The sequence below is a fragment of the Eucalyptus grandis genome, chromosome 6 (genome assembly GCF_016545825.1).
Source record: "Eucalyptus grandis isolate ANBG69807.140 chromosome 6, ASM1654582v1, whole genome shotgun sequence".
In the NCBI taxonomy this organism is placed as follows: domain Eukaryota; kingdom Viridiplantae; phylum Streptophyta; class Magnoliopsida; order Myrtales; family Myrtaceae; genus Eucalyptus; species Eucalyptus grandis.
Genome location: NC_052617.1, coordinates 57619188 through 57625610, shown reverse-complemented (window position 1 = coordinate 57625610; position 6423 = coordinate 57619188).

Genomic DNA, 6423 nt, shown 5'->3' with positions numbered 1-6423 from the left:
AGTTCTTTCTACCTCATTTTGGGTAGTTAAAATATGGTCATTCTACTATCTTTGTCTTGATAATTCATTGCAGGTTCATTCTGCTTCTTTCTACCTCATTTTAGGTAGTTAGATTCTGGCTATTCTACCATATTTATTTTGATGATCCATTACGTGTTTGTTCTGCTTCTTTATGTCTCACTTTGGGTAGTTAGAATCTAGCCATTCTGCCATATTTAGCTTGATAATCCATTACACATTCGTTCTGCTTATTTCTACTTCATTCTGAGCAGTTAGAATCTAGTTGTTCCGCCTTAGTTATTTCGATGACCCATTACATGTTTGTTCAATTTCATTCTATTAGAATTCTACCAGTCAAAATCAGTTTGTTTCACTTGTTTTTGTTGGAATTTCCTATGACAGAATTTGTCCATTTGTGATCTGGTCAAATTTGTTCATTAGTGAGTCTGTTCACTTGCTGAATCTACCAATTTGTGAAGTTGTTCATTAATAAGTCTGTTTATTGATTTAGACAGACTTTATTGAATATGAATTTACTCATCATTGAATCCGTTCATTTGTTGATTATGTCCCTCGCTAAATCTGTCCATTTGTAAGTCGATTCATTATTAGATCTGTTCCTTTATTTTATGAGCTTTTACCAAACCAGAATTTATCCTTTTGATTATTCAAACTTTACCTCCATAATGTACTTATTCATTCAAATTCAGAATATGCCCATTTGATTTACTAGTTTTTGATATCCAAAACCTACTCAATATCCAGACTCAGAACATACTCATTTAAATGTCCAGACTATAATGATCAAAATATGTATGTGTGTTATTTAGTTTGCAGTTATTTGATGGATGTATTAAGTTGAGTTGAGATACGTGTTCTATGCTTGAAAGTGTGCATATATTATGGTTTGAATGGGATTAAAGTGATTCTGTCACCCGTATAGTAGTGAGTGACGATGCTCCGAGTGTCGGGATGCCCCGGGAGTATTTAAAGATGCTCCGAGAGTCGAGATGTCCCATGAGTCAGGATGCCCTGTGATGGAAGTTTGTAGGATGTCTCAAAGTTGAGATGCTTCATGTGTTGGGATGCCCCAGGAGTGTTTGGGAGGATGAAGTATTAATGAATAAAATGCTTGGTTATGTGTGGAACCAAATTATTTATGTGAAACATGGTGTGCATATGCATAAGTTTGGAATAAAGTTTTGTTGGTTGACAATTTCGACACAAGGACACTTGAGTACCAAAACTTAGCACGAAATGATACTTAAGTGCCAAAAGTTAGGAAAGTGACACTTAAGTACTAAAATCGGAGCAGAATGGATCAGTTAAGTGCCAATGGTGAGAAAATTAGGAAAAAAAAACTGACGTTACGATTTTCAGGCAAGCCTAGTGCAAAACGACATCATTTTGCACACTGATGTGGCTAGACAGTACCAAAACGACGTTGTTTTGCTATTGACATGGTACATAATTAATATAAAAAATAATTTACTTTAATTTAATAATAATAATAATAATAATAATAATAATAATAATAATAATAATAATAATAATAATAATAATAATAATAATAATAATAATAATAATAATAAAAGGGGAAGGGAGGAGGAAGATGAACAGCAAACAGCTGCGAAGGCTCAATCCTCACTATCGCCGCCCCCACTATCGCCGGGAAGGTGGGGGAAGGGTTGGCCAGGGTTGCTAAGCCCTAGTCAAGGGCCAATGACCCTAGTCGATCGGTGGTAAGGGCCTACGAGCCCTTGCCCAGAGCAAGCGGCGACCCTTGGCTCGGTCGAGCGAGGGCTGGCAACCTTCGCCGAATCTAGGGGAGGGCTGCAACCCTCACCCCAAATCTGGGCAAGGGCTCACAGGCCCATGCCGCCAATTGGCTGGGGTCGCCGGCCCCCAACCAAGGCTCGACGACCTCGGCCAACCCTCCCCCCGCCTTCTCGGCGACGGCGAGGTGGCAACAATGGTTTAGATTAAGCCCTCGGCCTTCGCCTACTATTCATCTTCCTCCTCCCTTCCTCCTCTTTTTTTAAAAAAAAAAAATTGGTTTTAAATTTAATTTAATAAATTTTTATATTAACATTCAAAATGTGCCAAAATGACGGCGTTTTCATGTTTATTTGTTGAGTCAGTCTTCCGACGAGCCACGTAACACATAGGATTTCCAGTGAGATTCGCAGAATGTGGCACTCAAGTGTCTCGTTTTTCAAAAAAAAAATAGCACTTAAGTCACTTTCTTAACCTTTGACACTTAAGTGTTCCATTGTGCCAAGTTTTGGCACTTAGAGTGTTCTTTTGCCTAACAATTTCTATGGTAGATGAAAATGAAATATAAAGTCTATTTATGTTTGTATCATATTTATTAGATGATTATGCATTCGTTTTGTGTATACAGGGTGAAGTGGTAAGATGATTTTTCTAACTTAAAATTAGAGATTTCATTTGTTGGGCTTTGGCTCATCGCTTTTATATTTTAGATGTGTAGGATAGACATCCCTTAACCCTTGCACTATGGAGTCCCTGTATATAATGAAGTTTTTTACGGAAGTGTGGTTGAACTAGAGTCTGGAATAATATATACTAAATATAGTTCTACGATATGAGTTGATGTAGGAGATTTCGTGGAGTGGGTTCCTATCCGGTTCGTTACCTAGTAGTGGAATCTTGATGAAGAGTTAGTTGGTCCGTTAAGTAGCTTCGATTTGGAAGTCAAAGACGCAGTAGATGGAGAAGTTATCGATCCATGACATTAGTTAGAATGTTTATATAGGCAGACTTTTGAAAGTGTAATATAGTATGGAGATAAGTCTCCCTACCCCTTCCTAGACTTGTGTCCCTTATCCTTATTTAGATTTCTGCCTTTTGTTCGAAATGTAATGAAGTTGTGAACCCAGATATGGTATAAACAAAAGAAGTTTATGTTGGTTACATTCTAGATGCTTTAATTGTTAAAGAAAAGGTATTCATAAGTGTCTGATTACACTTTCCCTTACTAAAAGAGAGTAATAATATAATAAATACATATCGGGTGACATTCCGAGATGTCACATAACTACTCTACATTTATATGTAAAAGTTGAGGTGTATTAAAAGATTATTAGATCTTATTTAATTCACTGTGTTTAGGTGAGAAAAATGGTTCATGAAATTCTCTGTTTGAGTGGACTAGTAGGCGGGTCCATGAGGGGGCATCACACGGTCTCATACATGAGACACAAAAGGGAGAATATATTTCAAGATGCGATATAATTGGGCAAGAATAAAGAGAAGGGGAAGAGAAGCTTGAGGGAGATTACTAATTTGCCGGATTATTTATATTCTACGAAATGAATAGAGGTGAGAGAGCCTAAAAGATGCCCGCATGTTGTGCTTTGTAGGGGAGGAGAGGACATGTTAGTTGTGCGGGCGACTGGACGGATGAGGGGGCACTACAAAAGGGCGGCAACATAGCAAATTATTTATATTCTATCGATTCCTCTCTCTCTCCGCTCCATTATTCCATTCCATTCTATTCCCAATCTCTCTCTCTCTCTCTCTCTCTCCATTACTTCCTCCTGCTGCTCTCCTCCTATCCTCCATCTGGTCGTAGAAGAGCTAAACAGCGCTCTCCTTCTCTCCTTCCCCACACCGCCCCCCACCTTTTGCCGCCCTCCCCTGTCGCTTTTGTTCCGCATTCTCTCTCTCTCTCTCTCTCTCTCTCTCTCTCTCCTCCCGGGCATCCGCTTCGTTTGGAGGAGAAGATCGGGCGCACCCGAATCAGTCGCTGCCTTCTCGTTGTAATCAGGTTTCTACACTTGATTGATATCCCAAACCCCATCCGTTCGCTGAACATCATCGATTATCGCCCCGGAGATGGAGGAGGAGGATAAGTCTAGGGCCCTCACATTTTTTATACCTGTAATGAGTATTTCCTCTTTTTTGTTTTGTTTTTACCCGATGTCGTGCACAAACTGGTCGGAAGCTGATACCGATCTCCTAACAATGCCATGGTAAGCCGAAACCAGTTGTTGAGCCTAAAGAAATCTAATGTCTCACTCGATGGACTAGACGCCCAAGCGACGCTGGGCGTGGTAGGATCTCGTATGAAGAAGCATTCGCCATATTGTTTGCTAGAACAGCTATAGAAAGAAGGCTGGTCTTGCAAATTTCACTCGCCAGGCGCCGCATGGGTCGTTCCGCTGCCAAGAAAACTATTGGCCCGTGACAAATGGTATCAGAGCAAGAATCCCTCTAGTAAGTTGGTGAGTCGGAGAATCAGACTTCTCGCTCCAGTGTGGGTTGAGTCGAGAAGTACTAGTGGTACTGGTCCTACAAGGGCAGAGAGTGAATCACCGAGGCAAAAGGTGCGGCTTTCGAACAAGCTTCTAGGATGACAATGGGTGCTAGGACGAGTCGGTTTCTCGCCGAGCTGATAGAGAGTCTGAGAAGAACCGAATCCTTGTTGAATAGGGATAACGTTCCTAGATCGATTGGTGAATTTGAAGAATAGGTCTACTGCCACATTTTCAACAAGGAAATAACCTTCATTTGGTTTGCTGGGGTCAAAGAAGCTGAGCAGACAAAAATAATGCTGTCAAAAGATGCGGTTGGCAAAAAATGCCACACTTGCCAAAGAAAGCACAGGTGACCAAGAATGGCCGAGCAGCTAAGATCAAAAGAGGCTACCAATGGAGGAAAATCTCTATTCGATGTGAAATCCCAAAAGTGGCGCATTAATGGTTAAGGGATGCAAGGAAGCGACAAAATAGATCACAACGAGGGCGTTGTGAATTTGAGTGAGGGAGAATGTCACAGTCCGTGAATCTTCCCGTACTCGTGACACTTGTAAGCGGTGCTTGGGGTTATCTAGTGAAGAGTGAGGATGCAGAAGGGACGAACACAACTGGTCTGTGAGAGTGACGTCAGGATGGTTGGTGCTAGGAGTTCTAGGATAGAAAGATTATATCACTTAGGAGCTCTAAAGGTGGGGTTGGCCTCCCATGCACAAACTGGTCAGGAGTTAATGCTGCTCTCCTGACGAGGCCATGGCAGGTCGAAACCATTTGTTGAGCCTAAAGAGATCTACTGTCTCACTCGATAGACTAGACGCCCAAATGACACTGGGCGTGGTAGGATCTCATACGAAGAAGCATTTATCGTATTGTTCACTAAAACAGCTATAGAAGGAAGGCTGGCCTGACGAATTCCGCTCGCCAGGCATCGCACAAATCGTTCCGCCGCCAAGGAAACTGTCGGCCCGTGACACAAATATCAAGAAACAAATCCAAAACACATAATTTCAAAAAAAAAAAAAACCTTTTTTCCCCAATAACCACCAAACTTTCAGACCTTCTTGCCCATAACTTATACAATCTGCTAAATTAAGAGCCCCAATGCCTGCATGTAAAGTAGAAGCACAAATTGAAGACACAACTTTGTCCAATGATTCTAATTTAATGGAAGGTTTGATTAATGTGGACAAGAGTGCTTTGCCTCTTAAAGCATGCCAATCTATTTTCCCTTAGCATTCATTAAGGACGGAAAATAATGTTGGCAAGAACTCAAGTTGGTCAAGTTGTGCCCTACAAGATCTTCTCGAGGTGCTAATTCTTCAGCCTCTTCCCAGGAGAGATGATCCCTCCACTTAAGAGACGCTCCTTCAACAGCCAACTGCCGCTCAGTGATGAAGGCTACCTTAATGTAAGAAGTTGAAGAAGAAGATAGAGAGATTGAAGACCTCGAGAATGAAGAGAAGATTTTTGTATATTGTATTGTCTTCAATGAATAAATCTGATGTACATCCTTAGTAGTTATAATACAAGAGTATGAATAAAGAAGGAAATTAATGATCCTATAAATCAATCTATTCTAGATCTAATCTTAAATTGATCTGTACAAATCGGATCACAATCAATTCAAATCTTCTCTCAAAGCCGCATATCTTCCGTCAAAGCTACATATCTACTAAGACTCCCCCTCAAGCTGGTGGCTTGTATATGTCTAAGACACCTAACTTGTTCAAAAGATATGTGTGCTGTCTTTGGCATAAAGGTTTGGTGAAGATGTCTGCAGGCTGTTCTGTTGTCCCAATTCCTCTTGTTTCAATGACTCCTTCTAAGATCTTATCTCGTGTAAAGTGGCAATCCACCTCTATATGCTTGGTTCTTTCATGCACTATAGGTTCGCTGCAAGTTTTAGAGCTGCATCATTGTCACAGAATAGCTTTGTTGCCCCTTGTACTTGTATTCCAAGATCCTTAAGAAGACCTCAAATCCATACTATCTAACAGGTAGTTTTAGCCATAGCTCAATACTCTGCTTCAACTGAAGATAAAGAAACAGTGGGCTGTTTTTTAGTCTTCCAGGAGAGTAAAGAATCTCCTAATTTGATGCAATATCCAGTGACAGATCTTTGACTCATGGGACAAGTTGCATA